This window comes from Apis laboriosa, unplaced genomic scaffold (genome assembly GCF_014066325.1).
Source record: "Apis laboriosa isolate Shangri-la unplaced genomic scaffold, ASM1406632v1 scaffold1_cov151, whole genome shotgun sequence".
In the NCBI taxonomy this organism is placed as follows: domain Eukaryota; kingdom Metazoa; phylum Arthropoda; class Insecta; order Hymenoptera; family Apidae; genus Apis; species Apis laboriosa.
The window spans coordinates 974,976-996,884 of NW_025222279.1; the positions used below are offsets into that span (position 1 = coordinate 974,976).

The 21,909-nt window shown below is 38.7% G+C and overlaps 1 protein-coding gene across 7 annotated transcripts in view; it reads left to right on the forward strand.

The window, feature by feature from the left end:
• Window positions 1–21,909, forward strand: part of LOC122712227 (protein-tyrosine sulfotransferase) — a 169,471-nt gene that overhangs the window by 32,499 nt on the left and 115,063 nt on the right. For 4 of the 7 annotated variants that reach the window (XM_043931688.1, XM_043931689.1, XM_043931687.1 and 1 more), the window contains one exon: window positions 4,477–4,554. The exons of the other annotated variants lie outside the window; for them this stretch is intronic. The gene's annotated coding sequence lies outside the window, so the exon portion shown is untranslated. The remainder of the gene's footprint in view (window positions 1–4,476; window positions 4,555–21,909) is intronic. 7 annotated transcript variants of the gene reach the window in all.

A 21,909-nucleotide genomic window follows, 5' to 3' on the forward strand; every position in this document is an offset into this window, starting at 1 on the left:
AAGCGCAAGGTGGATAGATATGTCGATAGTTGAAGTTGAATATAAAATTAGAATATAGATCTGTCCACGACTGTTTGATAGTCGAAGTAAAGGATCGAGGATCGTTATTACTGAAAATAATTGGAATTATTTAAAAAAAAAAGAAAAGTCATATTTGTCTGTGCACGGAGTGACGTGTCAATAAACAAAGCATACACAATCATGAATGCGATTCCTCGAGATCCTCCGACCGGAAGATCAAGCAACAGATCACGTTCGATCGGTGGAGGATCCAGCCTAATGTGCACACGCGATAACAAGGTTAATTAGCTCACGACGCCTGTCGGCGGTTCGTCTTGCTGCTGAATAATTTATCGACCTGTGGCAGCTACGTGTGTACACGTACGTGCAGATTCTATTCTCTTCGAGACAAACGTCGCATTCCTCGATCGTCTCCTTGCATCCTTGGAAAATTGTTTCGCCTCTTACGTATAATTTACGTAGCAACCAATCTTACGTGTTCCCCGATAAAACTCGTTAACACTGGTCTGGCCAGCGAAAACCGGATCGTTCGCATATTTCTTTCTTAAAAAGAAATTCCTCTTGCGCAACTGTGATCACTCGTAATCAAGATAAAACCTTCGTTTCGATGATTGCAAATCTGTGTTTTTGATACATCAGATGTATAATTAACACGTTTCGTTTCAATTTTTTGACGAGGCACGAGAAACAAAATTTCAAAAATGCAACAAAAAATAATTATATCGAAAAGGGAATGGATGTCCAGAAAGAATTCCAAATCCTCTTCGAATACTTCTCTTTCTTCAAACCATTCGAGATGATAATAAATAATGAAATCGCATAGTGGAAGCATCGTTACGTTCTCGTACATAATTCCTACCAGAAATCCTACCCGAAATGTTGCATCAATTATGCAAATCGCACAATAATCCAATACTCGTTATATTCGAACAATTCTCTATTTATATCTCGGGAAAAAAATCTTAATTTTCTTAGATAACAGGAGAAAGAGTAAATCGCATCGGATATCGGAGATAGAAAGCCTACCTCTTTCCAAGAGGTAAACGCGGCCTTTCGAAACTTTTAACCGATCAAGATACGTCGAGTGCAGTGAACGCCCACCCCCTCTCCCCAATTCCGATTGGCTCCGATTTGAATGGGGCACTGAGACCGAATTTTCGACTTCGAACTCGCCCAAACTCGTACAACCCCTTAATCGGGGTTGAAGTTTAATTTCCAACGTATATACGCCAGAAATGGATTTCCCTCGTACGTATCAATTATTTCGACGACCCCGTCCCCCATCGATTTCCCGTCTCCCGAAACCAACGAGATTCAACGGCGCCAAAGGCTTCGAGAATTAACTCCTCGTGGAATCTTCCTCTTTCTCCCTTACTTCTTCTCTCGTCGGAATAAACAACGCTTTTCCTTCCCTTAATTTTATCCCTCGACGAAGAGCCACCTCCTCCACGCAACTCCTTAACCCTCCGCGTTATGCATAGAAATGAACAAATTTATACCGTGAAAATTTCATCCTTGTTGATTAGACTTCCTGTTGAAACGCTCGACACTTTGTTTTCGGTTTAGCTGATATTCCTAAAGTAGTAATCCGTTGTTGGATGTCGTGTAAATTGGATAGTCAAACTTTATCCGTAGTGATACGTTATACGATTACAAAGTGAGAAGAACGGTTTCATGGCGTACAACGGAAATTATACCCATCAAACGCTTCGAATAGAGAGAGAGGGAGAGAGATTGCCTCTTGAAATTTGCTGTTCTCGATTGAAATCTGCAACGTGGTTCTTGTCGATAATTCATACTTTGATTTCTCAGAAAGGAGCTAGAAATTTAAAAGTATTTTACTTTCTTCTAAAGTTTATCATAAAATTAAAATAATAATAATAATTATAAAAATTATATCATAGAATTACTGTGTATTATTCAATATTTTTTTTTTAAATGATCTTGAGCTCTCTCAATAATAATTCAAGAATTAAATAAACATTAATTCACAGCTAATATCTATCTGACCAGAAACGAATATTTCCCAGGACCTCTTATTATGACGTATTTTTCGAAAACATTTTATCTCTCCATGATATATTGTTCCAATAGAGTCGAGTCATTCAACTCCCCGTCATCTAGGCGAAAAAGTTCCCTTCGAACAATTCCCTTCTCCGTCGTTTCTGCCCAAGCATCTCATTCCCTGTAATAATACACTCGAAGAGCAAAAAATATGAACTCTTGGCTTCGGCCTCTCTCGCCAAACAAAAGACTCTGTAAACAGGTCGAGGAGGATCCTCGGGATACGCAATAGTTTACATAATACCGTGACATTTTTCCAATGTGCGGGAATTGGTTGGCTGGAAATGTTAAACATAACACTGGTGACTCGGTGAAAGTGAAAAAGGGAGGAAGAGATACTCGTCCAATCCTTGGAAATAGGAGATGAGCGCAAAACGAGAGACGACGAGCGTAGGGATTATCGTCTATTGTGTCTTCTTTGTCGAGTTTCATTTGGGTTAAATTTTTAGAGAGAGAGGCTTTCAGAGTACCCACGTTTTCGACTGGAGCCGTTTACGTGACCACGGAGAGAGATCATTCCGACCGGTCTAGCAAGGATTTTATGTTTATCTGCTCGTTGCAGTTATGCGGCGTCGTTCGCGAAAAACGGTCGAAACGGTTTCGGAACGGTTGGAAAAAGTTTCTCGTTTCGAGGGCTGAAAGGAGATAAAGATAAAGGGGGGGAAAAACGGTGTTTTACAATTGCTCTAATTATACGTGGAAAATTGTGTTTATCGGGAGTAGTTTTTCGCGAGTATTAAACGGTGCAAAGATGATAAAAATTCGTAGAATATTTGTATTAATATAAATATTTGTTAATCACGAACATTGTTAATCAAACACGGGTTTTTTTCTCATTAATCTATTGGAAACGCGAGATTTATCACAATTGTCGCCGGTTGCCAAAGGGAAAATTTTCTAGAAACCGTTAATTGCCGTTTATAAATGCGGCCTCCATCCATTATAATATTTCCATAATATTGTTAAGCACGATAATGAAATAGGTTTTTCAAGGTTTTTTTCCTTTTCCCCTCGTTTCTCATTTTCTCGTTAATCCTGTGGGAATTACAAAGAGTTGTTTATCGCAGCCATTTTCGAAGGAAAAAGTTTTAAGAAAAATCGATATCCGACGAGAATATTCTATTTTACTAAAAATTTGAATTTTACTCAAGATCCCTCGTTTCTCTTACAATCCTCTCAAATTTTTATTCCCTCGCACAACGCACACACGTTAAATCTCCTCTTCGCGTTACTTGCTTTTGCACCAGCCTGTATTTACCGCAATAACCGAGTCCCCACAGAGAGAAAAAACAGACATTCACGAGCTCTCAGCTCTCTTCCATCCTTCCTCCAATCAAAGAATCACAAGCGTGTATACGTTATCCGTCCCTCCCCCGACTTGATTCTCCCCTCGCAAAACAATGGGCATCGATCGAAATACATTATCGGTTAATTGTTCGTCTAACGGATGCGGGAGATGCTGACTCATCCCAGTCGACTCGTTCCTGTTTTCGAGAGCGACTCGATTGCCGTCGTTCCACGTAAACGCGAGCATGAATCGTGAACCTATCACGAAGAGAAATGTTGCCGGTTACAGGGTTATACGTCATCGTACAGCGCCAGTGGTTCTTAATATTTTCCAATTTCGTGCAACACTTTCTATGCCTCACTTTCATCGAGGAAAGAATTTAACGGAACGTTTAAAATAAAGAAACAATTTCGTAAAAAAACACGCGCGAATTTTTAAATTAAAAATTACTGAAAATTTTAGCTAATAATATTAATTTTATGATATCGTGGAGCACAAAATTTTTAGTAATCGTCTCGCAATAATTTAAATTATCCTTTTGATAAAAAATTGTAATTAAACTTTAACTAAATTATTAACGTTAAAAATTATAGAAAATTCTAATTAACATACCAATTTCATAATTTCGCAGAACATTAATATTCTTCAATTAACGTAGTAGGTCAAAGTGATTCGAATTTTCCTTCTCTTTTTTTTTTTTTCTTGAAAAAATTACAACTTTATATATGTATATACATATATATAATTACATATCGTTATCGAAACAAAGTCAATTATCGAGACACGGAATATTTTTCTGAAGAGGAAAATGTATGCAACCTGACCCGACTATATCGATTCGGAGTTAAGAATCGCTGGCGTAGATCCGGAATAATAATCCGGAAGTTGAACGCGATTCCTCAGATATTCTTCTCGTTATTGCGACCTGCGGCTTGTATGTATCCTCTCGTGCTGTACCGTGCTGATCCGTGGAAATGGGACGAGAGAAGTTGGATAGGTTTTATCTCGGACCTTCCTTCTTGTTGGAAAAATCTTGGGGAACGATCCATCGAAGAATAGCATACGGGAAGCTTTATCTAACGATTTTCAATCCATTCTTGCAGGGGAGCTCGGCACGGGTAAAAAGGAAGTGGCTGGGTGGTCCGTGGCGAAGATAGCTTCTGGACCGGTGTCAACGGAATGTGAGTGTTACATTTTTACTCGGGGAGGAAAGTTTTTACACTTTGGATCTGGGAGAGGTTATGGATATTGTATAATATTGGAACCGTGTCTCTGCTTTTGCATTCAATTTTTTTTTTTTTTTTTTTATGTTAATTTATCTACTTTAAATTAAAAATGACAATACGAATGGCTAAGTTCAAATCGAAATTCAAGTGAGTTTTTCCGAAACTTTATCGTTGGATTTGAAATTATTTCTTTTCTTTTTATAATTTTTAGGTTCTCACAATATTTATTTACTTTAAATTATAATAAGTTGAAATGCAATTTTATAAGATTAATTTTCTTTTTAAATTATTCCTCAAAAAATTTATATTCCTCAAGTTCGAAATTTCAAATCTTACAGAGAAACGTTGAATCAAATTGTTCAACATGGTAATTTTCCATTGCCTCTTTTCGTTTTCATTCTTGCTGAAATCAACGTGCTAATTATAAATTCTGTTTTGCGATTTAACGGGAATCCCGCTAATCAACGTTTCCACACGAAGGATGATACGAGAGATAGAAGGTGGAAACATACGCGGGAAGGAAAGAGAGAGAGAGGAGACAAATTGAAGCGACGCGACTTCCGCTTTTTCGCCACAGGATCAACGGGATAGAAAGGGGTAGTTTTAACGCGTTTCGCAAACTGGCGTGAAATGTGTATGTACGTGCGTGCGCGTTTAATTCGTGTATAATAACAAAACACAAGCAACAAGGAAGATCTTAAGCAAGGGTTGCGCAGGAATGTTGATTCTGTCGGTCCACTCTGTTCTTTCGCTCCGCGTCAACGAGAAAATTAGGAACGAAATATTAATTTGTTTATCTTGCAAACATTGCAGGAAAGATTCAATCGAGAAATCTCGATTGGAGAAAAAATTATTAAATATAATTTAATTACAAAATGGACAATATTATTGAAATTAGAATTTTAGAAAGCTCCTTATAATTTTTTTCTTTTTCTAGATATATTTATTCAATCTTATAACGCAAACAAAAAATTTTATAGATAATTGTTAATTAAGAGTCGATTTGGCAAAGTGAAGAATCTCACAGAGTTTCTCATTTTTTTCAACGCGAGTCGATAAGAAGAAGAAGGAGCCCTTAATTCGTTAATTTTGTTGTTAATCTCGAACGTTTCGAGTAGGGAGCAAGTTTCCTAAACCGTTCTAAGCTATCCAATTGTGTTACTCGAATCGAACCGAAGAACTCGATTCCGAGTAGTATTTAGGTCGGTACAGTTGGTGGGAACGCGTTACTCGGAAAGGGATCCTCTCTTGGCTGGCAAACACTCTTGGGTTGCTCGGTTGCTCGCAATAAACTGGCACTTTGGTCCAGCGACTGCTCTCAAACTCGAACTCGTATTTTTCCCGTGTTCCGCAGTTAAGCAGAAATGCGTACATAAATGGAGCTAAAAATACTAAAAGTAAAAGTTCAAGAATTTTTATCTTGACGAAGCCAGAAGAAGAAGAAGAAAAGAGGAATTCTTCTTTCAGAAGAACTAGAATTATTTGACACCGATGGTTAAAGTTAAAAACTGTTTTTTTTTTTAACTCTTAATATTCGAATCTCCTCGCTACGCGAATCAAAAATTACAACAAACAAAATAATAATAACGAAAAAGAAAACAAAGAGAATATGCATAACGATAAAAACATTGAGAAAATTCCATTACTTGATTCCATTACTAAAAGAAAAAGTATTATTCTCAATTCCATCATTAGTATCCGTACAATATAAGCTAGGAAAACAAGTTAAAAATAACAAGGCAAAAAAGTAAGCAAGCAGCGCAAGAAAAGGCAGCAGAGAAAAACATGCAAAGAAGATGGACGAGCGAGATAGGGGAGGCGAAGCGTGAAAAAAAGAGCGAGTCTCGCAGGTGGCTCGAAACGAGTCGCAGTAGTAACTCGGCAACAGAAAACTCCGTACTTGAAGCACCTCTTTTGAGGTTGGCCTCGCTCCCTATCGCCCAGGGCTTACACGTACCACGAGTTTCGAAAGAGGTTGCCACGAACAGAGAGAGAGAGAGAGAGAGAGAGAGAGAGAGAGAGAGAGAGAGAGANAGAGAGAGAAGAAGCGAAGGAAGAAGGAAGCGTCACGAGATTCGCGTGGGGTGATTCGTCAAAGACAAATCATCACGCGCTGTGTTGCGCGGTTGCGTGTTGAAAGCCGCGATGAATCTTCGCGGATGTGCGGCCGTTCGACGTCACCGACAAAAGTGGCGTGATAAACGGAGCTAACGCGAATTTTACCGCGGTTCCCTGAAATTGAAACGGCTGTCGATCACCGAAATCGGGTAGATCGGTATACGATTGACGTGAAGCACGCCGACGGTTCGGGTCAGGTAATCGAGAGCCGTTCCAGCGGGACAGTTTGGTGATGGACGATTTCCTCGAATCGAGACCCCAATGATTGCTTGCTTTACCCTTTTACATTTTTGCATTTGAGAAATCCGAAACTTTCTTCCCAACCGAATCCACTTCGTGATGAGTTCTTTGAAAATTTGAGAGAGAGAGAAAGATTCATTTCGGAGTTTGTTATTCATGGAAAGAAATCGATCAGTGACGTTAAGATTGTTGCATCGAGGTACCTTTTTATTCGAGATTGAACATAAAATTTTACGCGTGTTTCATCGTTTTCGATGGATTTTCCAAGATTAGATTTTATTGTGAAGAATATATCTGAGATCAAAAGTTGGTGAATTTTACAGAAATTTTAAATACAGGGCAAGTTGTAAAAGATAGGATAGAGAAAGATGGCGAAATAAATATCCATCGGCAAACGAGTATCAAGTTTAACGTATCTTTGATTCGCACGGCGTGTTCCTAACCGCGCGTTAACAGAGCTGATCGTTAAGGGAACACGTTTTATCGTTCTATTAGCGTCTGCCCGGTATATACATTTTAATTAGCGTTCGTATTTACGCGCGCAGCAGGCGCGTTAATTACGCGCTATCACGGCTAATTGCTTCTTAAATCTTTTCGTCTTGCCGAACGTTCAAAGCGAAAGTTGACGAACCGAATAGTTTCCATTCCCTATCTTGTCCATCAATAAGCGAGTCTCGTGCACAAAGTGTGTTCAAAAAGAATTAATCTGAATTTAGAATTCGGATTCTTTCTTAACCAAGTGTACGTTGTTTTCAATTTATCGATGCGTCCTCTCTCTTTATTTGAACAAACATGATATAAATCTCCTCGTATCGAGAGGATGAGCAGAGATGAGAGGATATACCGTTACGTTCATCCACTTTCTCACTCCTTCTAAATCGGCGAAAATAAACAATAGTAAGTTATCGCGATTTTTCATATGAAAATTGTATCAAGAGATGGCGCTAAATTGACACTTTCAAATCGAAGGAAGAGAGATCCCCTCTCATGCAAAGAAGTAAATTTTTAATATAAAAATTTCGGTTCACGAAAATCGTTTCGATCGACAACTCGTCGAATTTTTCGAACGGGGATCCGGATATTATTACTCTATTATTACGAGTCAAACGATCACCCATAGTTGGAGCATGTTTTGTCGGAGGACCGCTTAATCGACGCACAAAGGGAAACTTAACCCGGTTGAATATCGCGCGTAATCGATGATCGCTAATGAGGAAAATTATTCGTGGTTGTCCCGTGATACATAGAGGTATACGCGAGGAGAAACGCAATTCGAGGTAGGGATTGCCGGTTTCGAACACGTGGATTAATGGCGAGAGTGTTTAAACGGATATTGATCGCGTCGAGTGAATGGAGATATCGTTAAAGAGGCACCGTTTCGCCGTTCCGGTTACGCCGAATTTCCCGTTGTTGAAAATTCACTCCGCCCGGTAGAGTAGATTCGTTACAGTTTCCGGATATCGTTTAATCGCTACTTACGCCGATTCGCGTGTTAATCTCTCGCGTTAATGCTTCCATCGCTTTTACTTTCACCCACGATTATCTGCCGCGATCGCGTTGAATCATTCATAACATCCTGCGATTACTCCGCCTCCCGTTCCAGATCCCGCGTTTTCGCTTATATTAACCGTTATAGCGCGCATCAGGTAATCGAATTATCGAAGAACAATTGGAGATTAGATGAGAACTTAAAACTCGAAGAAATGATTGAAATATGGATAAAATTAAGGAATTGATCAGAGATTTTGCAATTTGAGAAAATATACATATTTAGTCGCGTGTGTGATAAAATCGATAAATTACGATAGATTGTTTGGAGAAGGAATTAAATATGATGGTTCTCGTTGCAAATATAAAGAAATGTAAAAAGTACATTTCCATTTCGTATTTAATAATTATTTAATACTTATATAGTAAATAACAATTTTCGCAAATAGATAGACTATTGCAAGAATTATTATTCTGTGTAATTAAATTTCATTCTTGATCGAACACCTTGCCTTTGTACAATTTGATCAGAAGACCTTTGGACCTATGCTAATTTAATTTTGTTCAAAACTCCACGAAGGGATCGGTCGAAATAAAGTTACAAAGAAATGAAAATATTCGATCAAAATCTTGGACGAATATCTTTCGAAATATATTCATAACGACTCCCATTTCATTTTTATTATCTCGTATAAAAAGGAATTAAAAGTTTTCTGATTCGATTTCACGAGATTTCACGAGCGGCGAAACTCGTTACCTTTGACAGTCGGCGGGAGGAAATGCAAAAGAAGCTGGTAAATATTAGCATACAGTGGAATATCCGCGTTGCGTGGATCAACAGGAAATTTGCATCACGCGAGTTTCGTTCTCCCTCTTCTCGAGTGTCGTAACGATTCGCGAATAAGGCGCGACTCGATTTAAAAAAAACGTGTAAAGAGACACGTGTGACCAAAGCAGTGACACGCGAGAATGGAAATAATTCCAACAGGCCGGCTGGGAATGTGTTCGTTAATCCGTGTCCGAAACTGTGCGAATAACTAGCTGTAATTACGCGTTAACGAGATAGAAGTGGAAGAGAATTTTGCTCGTCGGATCAACGTGTTGCGCGTGTTTCTTCATTATATCCCCGCGTGGATCTAGCATCATGTTGGAATATCAATTTAAATGGACGAATGGATCTACTTTCTTTTTCATCCTTCACACTATTTTTTCAACGAATTGTTGGATCTCGCTATGGAGAGAAGTAAAATTGGAGATGTAGGTTGATTTTTATCTCGAGAATGAAATCCTTTTTTTTTTTTTTTTTTTTTTTTTTTTTTTTTTTTTTTTTTTTTTTTTTTTTTTTTAGAAAAATTAAATTCTCGTTTGACATCCGACGTTCAAAGCAAATATTTTTTATGGAATGTTTTATGGGAATGTTTGCATAATTCGTCCGAAGCGAGAGAAGGAGCATTACAAATGCGGAGAAAAAAAGAGAATGTGCGAATGTATCTAAGAATAAATCGTGCTCAGGATGCGTACGCGAGCTATTCAATAGAATCGAGAGTGAAAGTTATTCCGCGTTACGTCGAGTTACCTTGTGAAAGAATTTTACTCAATTCCCCGTATCCGTCTGGAGAAAAAAGAAAAAAAAAAGAAAAACTTTACCGTGTCGTGGCAAATTTTTCCATCGAAATTGAAAATTAAATTTCCCCGTTATCTCTTTTGGAAAAGATCAAATTTCCATGATAAAAAAATAAAAAGAAAACTCAAATTCTTTCCATAAAAATTTTCATAAAATTTCGACGCTTCGACGTATCCCCAGTTGATAATGCTCGCCCCATTCGCGTCGTAGCAAATTCCAACGATCCCGTTCTCCCTCTCGAACACTTACATAATCCGAAAGAGGATCCAAGGATTGGATAAGCCCAGGGATCCAAGGATTCAGTCTCAATTTCCTCCGATCGTTTACCACCGTCGCTTATCTGCTCGGTTGTTTCCCGTTATTGCGATCATTACGGGAGCATAGAATTCAATCTCCTTATCAGTCGCGTGGTTGCATTCGCCATTATTTCGCCCCGCCAGGGGGGAGGATAGGACGCGGTCAGATGGAAGGGGGAAGGAGACGGGGTATCGAGAGAGGGCTCCTCAAAATAGAGTATTTCGAAGAGAATGGAGAGAAAGCTTGGTGGAAATCAAGGGTGGAAATGGAAAGGCACGCGTGGTTTAGGCGAAATTGCTTTCGACCGGTGTCGCGCCTCCTCTCAGCTTTCGGCTAACGAGATTTCACGGGACGCGATTTGTCTTTTCATCGAGAGCTCCTCTTTCACGCGTTCGAACCGCGCACAGAGAACCACCGACTTGATAGGGTTTCGTACGAGATAGGCGCGAAGTTTCGAGCGTCTTTCGAACGGCATTTCTTCGTCATTGCATTGGACGAAACCGAGCGATGTTCAGCGATGGATACGTCGCAGATCCTCGAGCGGCCTCGAAAGTATCGTATCGTATCGTATCGTATCGAGATTCCACTCATTTGGTCTATCGGAGGATTTATCTGCGGGCGTTCCGCAGCTATTGGACCGCGATTATAATTTATTACCGCTAATGGATGGTGCGAGCTTGAGAACGATGCTCGGGATACTCGGTATCGCGGTCGGTATCGCTTTGCTCAAGTTTAATCCGCCGGATGGGGAATTAATTTTGACGAGGAGAAGAGGAGTGGTATTATATGATTGGAGAGCGATCGGGTAACGAGATATTATTCGGCGCGTTATAGATAGAAGTGATATTGTTTCAAGGGGAATTAAGGGTCAGATTCAAGCAGTTTGACCTAGAGGATGAATCGTTTGCGCAGTAAACGGGGTGGTTGATGAATGGATATCGAATATTATATGGATAATGGAATATTATAAAGCGAGATTCGCCTCGCTCTTTCGCTTTTCTTCTTTTTATTCGTTTCGTGCGGGAGAAATTTTCCACCGATAATCTTTACGAACTTACGTCCGGCGTAACAAATGTATCGATGTATCGATTACATCCCGGTATTACGCGTATGCTCGTAGCGTGCAGGTGCATCCGGATCCGAGGACAAACAGAGCATCGGTTATACGCGTGCGTGTATATATTTTCCACCTGTGTCTCTCGTGTCATGCGATCATGTGCGCGGTAATAAGCTTATTAAATTGTTAGCGCGTACTAATGCGAAGTACTAGACCGTGGATGGAAATTTGCGCATTTCCATTTATACCGGTTCGAGCTGAGGGAGAATCCAGAATCCAGGGAAACGGTGTGTCCCCCCCACCGGTGAACGACGCTAATTAAACGACTGGATCGCGTCGATCCAACTTACGAGGAGCCAAGGATTAATTTGCGAGGCACACTTAATTAAATCCGTTGTTCACCCATTTAAGGGAGGGGGGAAAGGGATCTATTTTTAATCGAGGAAGCGTGGTTGGCGATTTGTGGTGGAACTTGTTGCGGTCGATCCACCAAGAGGAGGATCTTTGATCATCTTTTTTGCGCATCCAGATCCCAACGTTAGTCGGGAAAATTGAAAATTCTTCGGTTAAAGAAGTTCTCGACTTTTTTTTTTTTTTTCAAATCTAATTAAAAGTTTCTTTGACGAATTATCCGGAAAAGGGATCCGCAGACATCTTTCATCGATTTTGAGGGTATTTTATCCAAGGTTAACCCGATTGGTTAACGGTAAGTTTGGGTTATTGGAAAAAGTTCCGATTTTTTTCGAATTTGTTCAAAAATTAAATTCTTCGAGATATTTTATCGATGCTTCGAGTTTAAGAATCAAGAATATTCTACAATTGTTTTGAAAAACAATTCGATCCACGAGATTGACGATCTCACGAGATGAACAGAAATATCGATGATCATTTTTTTTTTTTTTTTACATTTGAAATTTGAGATTTATCTTTAAGAAAGAAAGGAAAACACAGGACAGAAGTGATAATCTCGACGAAAGGGAGGAAATACACGAGCGCATAAATTAAACGAAATTAAAACAAACGCGTGTTCGCGAAACAAACGGACAGTTAAAGACTTTGTTATGGAATGCAATTACACGCAAACGATAAAATAACGCAATTAGAATTCGAAACGTTCGACGGTGGGAGGACGGTATTCAATTAACAGGTTTTAATTGCAACATCGTTACCGAGAAAAATAATTCGACGCATCCGCGATTCCGCAATTGCTTCGTACGCGTCTTGTGTACCGCCGATTTTTTTTTTCTTTTCTCTCTCTCTCTNTTTTTTTTTTTTTTCTATCAATAACCAATAAACACAGCAGCGTGGTTAGTTCCGCTGTATTGTGGATTTCTGATTTACCTTCTCCAGTGATCCGTTAAATTAAACAACCATTCGAAATTCATATTCCATCAATATCGGTAATGAAAAAACTCTTCGTACATACAGCCAGCGATAAAAAACCTTTACGTATTCGTTTTAAATTCGCGAAAATTTTGATTTTTAATTGAAAGTTTTTCAAACATGAAAAGTAAATTCAGTATATATTGTAAATTAAATCATAGAATAAATAGCAATGAATGTAATGTTTCTACACGAAATAACTAGACTGAGGATGAACGTGGATAGGAATTTGCATTATTCTTCAAATATTGCGAATTATATTTTGAATAGTTTGTATTTCGTTATGTAGATTCTTATGTAGATATTCAAATTTTATATAAATACTGCATAAACATTTGCAGTATAGTAATGACGTTTGTTATTTTCTTTCAACGGATTGCAAATAAACGAGGAATATATATATATATATATAGTATATTATGTAACACGACTCATTAACTTTCGCGATGAACTGTACGTACAAACAACTTACATCCTCAATTTGTCCGACGAAACGCAGTTACGATTCATAAACGATTCATCATATCGTAGCCTGGTGGAAAAGTTGGTAAAAAAAAAGAGAGAGAGAGAGAGAGAGAAAAAAAAGAAAAAAGAAACGAGATAAACAGATCGGGCCAAATCGTATAACTGAAAATTTCAACAACCACTCCGACCGACTCCGTTCATCCGCGTGTTCATATTGAAAAAAAATTTCCACGCGAAAGTTTCAATACTCCCCTCCCCCTTTAAATTGGGGGGAAAAATTCGTAGCAATCTCATAGAGAAATTTTCCACCTATTTTCCACGAAAACCGCGAAAACTGCGATCGACGAGGGGAAATGTGTGTTTTGTGCACGATCGGTGGAAACAGATTCTCTCGCTTAATATAATCGCGCCGATACACGCGACGCCCGTTATCGTCGCCGCGTCCCCGTAAATCGTGATTACGTCGGGCAACCGATCCTAACGAATCGACCGATATATCCTGAATTATAGTCCTCTAACGTTTCGACGTTCGTGAAAATGTAATTTCAGAGATACGTTTCGTTCCAAGATGAAACGTACTGACTTTTACTTTCGCCTTTTCCTTCATTTAATTTATCCGATTCGAGAGAAATTAATTCTTCGTGATCGAAGATTTTTGCTCTTTCTTCTTCTGTTGCGAACAATATCCAATTTCGAATGTTGTTCTCTCGAAGGGATCGAAGATTCTTGAACGTTGAAAATTTTGAATTTTGAATTGAATCGTTTTAGAAGATAGAAGAAAAAATATGTTGAAGAAAAAAAGAAATGTCTTAAACGTGGAATACGTTGAATATTCAAAGGGGGGCAGAGAGAGATTGGCTGGAGCAATTATGCGAAAGATTTCGGTTATTTGTAGGAGAGATGGCAGGAAATCTGGAAGGAATCTTAGCGATGCTTTGGTATTAACGTAATTTCGGTGGAACGAATCTTGAGAAAAACAAGGATATATGGAAATATCCTGTCACAGTTATGCGCGAGAAATTTCGAATAATGTAAATATTCGCACGAAAGACGATTTTTCTTGCTCGAGAAATTCGAAATTTCCTATCGAGAGCTAAAAGGTTAAAAATCACAGGCAGATTTGATTTTGAAACGGTAGCCGTTGTTCGCCAATCACCGGAGCGAACGAAGGTGAACGAGGTGCAATTAGCACCGGCAATTATTCAGACACCTGTTCTCCTATCCGATCGGTCGATCTGAAAAGCGGAACGAATCTCTCTCCGTTAAAAACCGGTGTTACTTCGCGTTGTAAACGATATATCCGAGAGTGCGTGGAAGACACCGAGGGCTGTGATTAGCATAGTTTTTCGTGGGAAAACTCGAGGTTGGGAAAACTCAAGAGTCGAAGCGGAACGACCCAAATTCCGAGAAGAGATACACCTTGAGAATGCATCGTTTTGCGCGTAATAACGCGTGCCTGCCGTTTACGTACAGTGTTGTGTACAGTCGAGGGAAATTAGATCCAATTCTTTCTTCCGCCATTTTTTCGACGCATCTTCTTCGTTAAAAAGTGTTGTTTTTTCGAGATAATAATAGAATCTTTGCAAATTTCCAGTTATTCAAGGTTGATTTGCACGCATGTGGGTCGTATAATGACGAGGTTCGTTTGTTTGCACGGAGTTACGTTTCGAAGAAAGTGGAACGAGTTCAAAATTGGCATTTTAATCTTTCGCTATTACGAGGTCGCGACATGACATTATTTCTGCCTAGAAGTAAAGAAAACTAGTATATCTCTTGTACAACAAAATAACTTTATATCTGAATCACTAGCGTAATAAATTTTTCGTAGGAAAATTCTACTAGATAGTAATATTGTCGCATTGTATTAAATTTGTTAGAATTGCAAAATTAAAGTTTCTCGAAACTTGAAAATAATTTCTCATTTCAGTGTTTGGAATTAATCTTCCAAAGCTCGCCCTCTTTCGACAAAAATGTACATTTGCGTCCCTGTTTCCCACTAAAAGAACTACTCGATTCAAAAGATCGAGTTTCCAGCAGTCAATATCATCATACATTCCACTTATTCACTGAGAAATAATAAAACGATCGTCCAAAATCCATTTCAAGATGTCCTCTTAACCCACATCCCTCGATTAACCTTAATCAACAAAACCAAGTTTACTCGAGCACAAAGCCGCGAATTAAGACACGCCGTTATCTCTCTTCTTTCCTCCATCCTTGGTTTCCATACGGATGCCAACATTTGAATACTCCTCGCCATTTCGCAATTCGACCATTCTGATCACCCATCCTCCCTCCGTTGGGGAGGAAACGCATCGAGCACAATCTCGGATTAATCGAGCGGCGAAATTGTAGCACGATGCCGTGCGTTTAGAGGATGATCTTTATTCCACCGGTTTTACAATAGGAAGTCGAGAATGAAAACGTCCTCCGGCGTGGAATGATTTATGCACTTGCACATCTCGTGATTGCACACCCTCTCGCCTCCTTTTTCATCGATATTGTTCCACGGTTTTCGCGCTTTCTCTTTCCATTCCGACTTCTTCCATTTTGAAGGAGAATTTGATTTGGAAAGATAGAGGCCATCTTCGAGACGAATCTTCATTTTCGCGAAATTTATTCTTTTTTTTATTTCCATTGTTACATCGTTTCGTAATTCTTTGCTTCCTTTTTTTTCGATTTCTCGTATCATTTGGAGAGAAGGTATCGTGCATTGTGATTTATAAAGCGAATCTTAAAGTTTAATCGCCTGATGAGTTATCAAAGTTAAATTACTTAGTAGATTTATTATTTTCTTTGCTATAACGATGAACTTTCACTCGATGTCAACGATCTTTGAAGATCTTTGAAGATCTTATATGTACAATCCTTCTCGATTATTATTCTACAAAAAATCTCGAACAATTTTGCTCTTTTTCTTCCAAACGCTTTATTATTCTAATCTTTACTACAAGAATTCCGACAATTATATTTTCTTCAAAAACGCGTGTTCCTCCTGATTAATTATATATATATATTTGCTTAACAAAGCGTATCGAGCACGACGGATAAATCTCGCCGGTTTAACCGGCTCTTAAATCCTTCGGTAGGAAGTACGCGTTTGCACGTTTCTGTGAAAGCATCTTTGAGGCGCGCGCCAGTTGCACGTCAAACGACTACTTGCACTCTCGTGCGAGTTAACGGTTACGCGACGCACGGCAAAGAAGGAAAACTCGCATCGTAAGATGTGTGCCACGTTTCAGAGATCCGTTTTCAAAAGCGCGATTTCTCGCCAAACGTGTAGAGATACGTTACGTATAAACGCTCGTCTCGAAATTTGCGATATTTCTCGTCGAAAGGAATTCGAATCGGTTATTCGACAACCGCGATTCCTATAATTAACCATCCTTGTTCTAACGTTCGTCTGTTCATAGAGAAAGAGAGAGAGAGAGAAAGGCGTTTTCGTCCTGGCAGATTTGCAAAATTTCATACATTGGACAGATGACTGATACGCGGAGGGAGTTTGATCTACTTTTACTCTACGATTTAGTTTCTCGTTAGTCTGTCGAAACGTATTTATAGCGACACGGCAGTTATTGAGACGGACAGAGACGGGTTGCGTGAATTATTTCTTTCACCATCGTTGTATTGTATCGTTTTATCTTATTCTCGTTCGTAGTGGAAGAGATAAAAAATTTTAAGCGAAGTGAGAAGGAATGGAGAAGTTGAAGACATTGTTGTTGCAGGATTGTTAAAATTATTTAAAAAAAAAAAAAAGAGGATTTAAACGCGAATAAAATTTTTCACGGTGAAGGAAGCTCGTTACCACGCGTCGTAAAATTTTATCGAGTCGTCGAGCGAGAAATTCGCCTCGCCTCGCCTCGCCTCACGAAAATGAAAGGTTGGCCAAACACGTTCGAAGAACGGAGCGTAATCTTCCAGATCAGCGTAAATTGCTCGTGGCCCGAGTTGGAGGTGTTCGACCAACGCAGGAGAAGTAGGTATTCTCCAACTTGCGCGAGCGAGTAATAAGCTTCCGACACGGACGATTTAACATCCAATCAATCGAGAATGAACAACTTGTATAAAAGAACACGCGTTGATAAAGTGCAATTATTAAAATTGTTTTACCGAAACATTTTCGTTACAAAGCTCGGCCAAGCTCGTATTATAAACGCTCTTGCGAATTATCCATGGTATAAAGGTCATGGCGTAGATATCACTACCGTGCTACCGTGACTTATACAATTTGATCGCAAGTTAAACGAGGTAACGAGTTTATGGTAACCCTGTCTCGATCGGATACAGTAAATGTTCACTCAACAAGTTGTTGTTCGACCTTGTTACTCGCTTAGATAGTTGGAACTTCATTATCTTTTTGCTCTTTTTTTTTCACCCCCTTTCTTTCTTTCTTTCTTTCTTTTTTGAAAGAAGAGAGTTAATTAATTACAGTTAATCGTACCGATATATTCGTGGCGATACTATACTTTCCCGATGAAAGCATCGAGATAAAAAACGAGGTTTCAATCTAATCTTAAAAGTATTCCTTTCTTTTTTTTCTTTTTTAATTTAATTTGAAACGTGCCTCGTGTCTTCGTTTCGGGATAATAAGCTCAACTTTACCGAACTCTCGTCCTATCCTACGAGACAATTCCTCAGAGATATTAATAAACGCTCCTCAATTCCTTCAAAAATAGATCACGCACGCAGAGAGAAATATCACTCGATGATAACGCTATTTATTATATCTACGATGTGCAACGATATGTAAAGTTGGAGAAAATTCGCCGCGTTGTATCTCGCAACGATCTTCCAGGAATTAGGGAGGATCATCCCGTTCCTGGAGAGCGGTGGCTTTTGCCAATTTTCCAATACACGCGCTCCCTATTTAGCCCAACAGCGCATCGACAAAGGTCGATCACCCTCGTTCGACGACGATCCACGGTAATACGCCCCGCTCTATATCCGATTGACGCTCACATTGTCACGAAAGTACACGCTGCATCGACCCATTATCGACGTTAATTGGTAATTATCAGGCGAAGCCATCGCGATGCGGTTCATGCTCCCCCTCAAAAATCCCCCATTCTCAAAAATTTAACTGCCAACCTCGCCAACTAAAATCGTACAAAGAACGAGAATCATAATTTAATCCTTTAATTGGACTTTCGGGGAATTTGGAAATATGCTCGTTGCACAGAGCTTTTGAAATTAATTTATTAGAAATAAATTCCGATACGAAGGATATTATTTCGTTAAAATCTCCATGCAAATTTTATAAAACACTCTTTGACGAAATGAGACCAAAATTCGACGTGGAAACGAAGTTAGCCAAATTATAAGTCGAAGCATAAAGAGGATCAATGGTATAAGATGTTACAATTTTCTGATCGTTCGTATCACTCTCCTGGAGAAACTTCTCGAATGTAAAAGATTAAGTCGTGTCAAGTTTTATTGCAAAATAAAATTACGATTTTGCGCGCTTTACTTCTCGTTCTCATCACTTCAAACTCTTGATCGAGACTCCGCGTCTCGTGGAGTGACGGCTTATCGGAGCTCGTACGAGTGGCAGTCTCTTAAACTGTCGAGACAGTGAACACTCTCTTTGAGCACGAACTTGAGCGTATATCCTTTACCCGGCCAATAGACCGGCTAATTAACAGCATTAACCATAATCGTGGCTCCCGCTGGAATTTCTTGTTACGATGCCACGAGCCATCCATCCTTCACTCATTGTTCCCCTTAATTTTAACTAATTTTGAGAAACGTTGAACGGTTAATTGGAAGTGTATAAATTGTGGTGACAGGCAGTGTTTGGGGGGAATAGACCGCATTGTTCTCTGATTAATCGAAGTAGGAAGGATTGAGGACTCGTCTGTTCAAGGATTGAGAAGTTTATAACAAAATCCATCGTTTCCTACAATTTTATATAATTTTGATTAATTTGAATAATTCTTCTATATATTTAAATTAAATTAATATTTAATATGTATAATTTATCTATGTGTATGAATGTATTTGAAATTTAAAAAATTATTTAAGTTATTAGAAGATGTTGAGATAATATTAATAAAATGGATTGAGAAATGACGTCAATTTAAGTCAAGTAACGATTTCAATAATTGGTAAAGTTTCATATATATATATATCGATACAACGGGGATCCACCAGCTCGATACATCTTTCGGAGGTGGATCGATCGATATGCAATAAACTTATCGATAAATTTAGTGTACATCGTATGAATTTGTATTAAATAGACAGGGATACGTAAAATTGGAAACGAGAAATCGAGGAATTGAGTTTATACGGTTCATCCAATTATGTAATTATGTAACCAGCTGATCCAATTCACGTTGAACAATATGAAGTCGAATTCGTGTCGATACCGCGGGTACGAGTGTTAATTTTGCGCGTGATGACAGTAATAAAACGCAGTCGAAAGTGGATCGATATGGATGACCCATAAACCGAATAACAGTTAGTCCTCGATATGACTTTTGTTCTGCGATTGTCCGCTTGATTCTTCACTTTTGGTGGAATTTTAACATTTTTCAATAATTTTAAAATCCATTCGTTCGACATTTATTATTATTTCACTGTGTGAGAAATTCCAATATTATATTTTGTAATAAATACTTCTTGGAATTTTTTATCCGGTAATTTTAGAAAGTTATATCGTAAAGTATCTTTTTTTTTTTTTTCTTTTTAATAATTTTTAATCTTTTCGAAACTCGAGCTACAACTCTATATTTCCTTAGTTGAATAAATTCTGACTGGAAATGATTAAATAGGAAAATGTGTGCATGTGATTCATCATTCGATAATGCGTTCGTTCAATAATGTCGTTTTCATAACTACGACCAGCTACTGTTCTTTAACTGCGTTCTTTCACGTTTCTTTGACTTCCCGTTAGGTCGCCACGCAATGGCATCGAGCACCGGGACATACATTCCTTGCAATAATTCTCAACGGCGTATTGAAATCTTCGCTTGGAATATTTCTCTAATCCATCTGTTCATCTCATTCGTAACATCCATTCGCACTTTCTACCGTCAATATCATGAAAATACAATTTGTTTAATAAGTAATCGTAAATTCTACATTAGAAAGCAAGGAAGAGATATCTCGTTTTGTAAAATCTTCTTCCTATAATCTATAATTAAACGGCATTTTTATGACAGACAGGCAAGAAGAAGAAGAAAAAAAAGAAATTCAATTTTCAAGAATAATTGGTTTTTCATATTTTCATAAATTTTCAAACTGTATTTACTATTTAGAGATTTAGAAAAAACTCATTGTCATGTTAGAATGAGTCATGCTCAATGAGTCAATGGTAATAAGAAAACCTGTTCTCTCTCTCTACATTATTCATTTCACTTTCTCGGCGAATCTCGAATATAAACATCTCCAGATACAGCCACACTTTCTCATCTCTCTCGCAATCGAAACGCAAAATTCCAACGCAAAATTCTTAATCCTGTTGCGGTGGAGGCGTTTTAATTGGGCTATAAATTTGGAGTAGAAATCAACGTTATCCACTCTATGCACCCATTAAGAGACGTTCATTTAGCTCGTTTCGGTCGTTAGCAATATTTTCCTCTACCCTTTACCCTTTGCCAAGATTTCACCCGTCGAAATTTCACGGGGGATCGTTTAATCCCGTGGCTAATCGGGAATAAGAAATTCAATCAGCGTTGCAAAGCGGCTGAAAATTAGTTTTCGCCCGAATATCGAAGAGCATACCGAGCCTTTACCCCGCCAAGGGCATTGTACAACGCCCTGCCGTTGGAACCACGGGCCCGGCCTTTGTTCCCAGATCTTCCAGAACACGTTTACGAAAACTTGACGTTTCTCGTAGAAACGCCAGAATTTATGGAGTCGGTTGCATCGAAACTAACCTATCCAAACAAACCTAAAACACTTTTATACAAAGAGAGAGTTATCACGTCCTGTCGAAACAGAATATGACAGTGAGTTTGGAACGTTGGAAAATTTAATATTTTTCTAGTAAAATATTACTTTAAGAAGAATTGTTGAAGGCAAATATCTCTATAAAATTAAATCGTTCCAAAAATTTAAGTATAAATTATACTTTACGTTCATTACACTTTCGCTGAAAAAATTCACAATTTCTGTGCAAGATAGAGTTCAAAAATACTTTCACACGAAACGTTTGCATTGGTCGAGGTCAGTTTATTCTGTCGTCTACTCATCGCTCGATCTTCGATTCATGAAAATTTCATGGCCCACTCGTGGGCACAGTGGCGGCAAATTTCGCAAAAGGGGAGAAATGATTCATCAATCCGTCATTTGTTCAAACGCCGGTAGATCAAACGTTCGAAAGTTCGAACTTGGAATAGGTTCGACACCCTCGTGTTTCGAACGCACACAACCCCCGATCGGTTGATTTTTCGGAAAATAAAACACCGTTCACCGTTTCAACACCTCGATTACTATATCGCGGGCGCAATCGGTCGTAATGAAAGCTTTTTATACACCCCTTTCACCCCGATAGGAAAATGCACGCGACCGCGCAAAAATATCAGTTAATGGATCGTTTCGAGCGTGTCTGGCTAGGATTTTATTTCAGCGAATTTTCGCGCACCAGCAAATTATTAATTTTCCTCGACGCGACCTCGATAAAAAGGAAATTTTC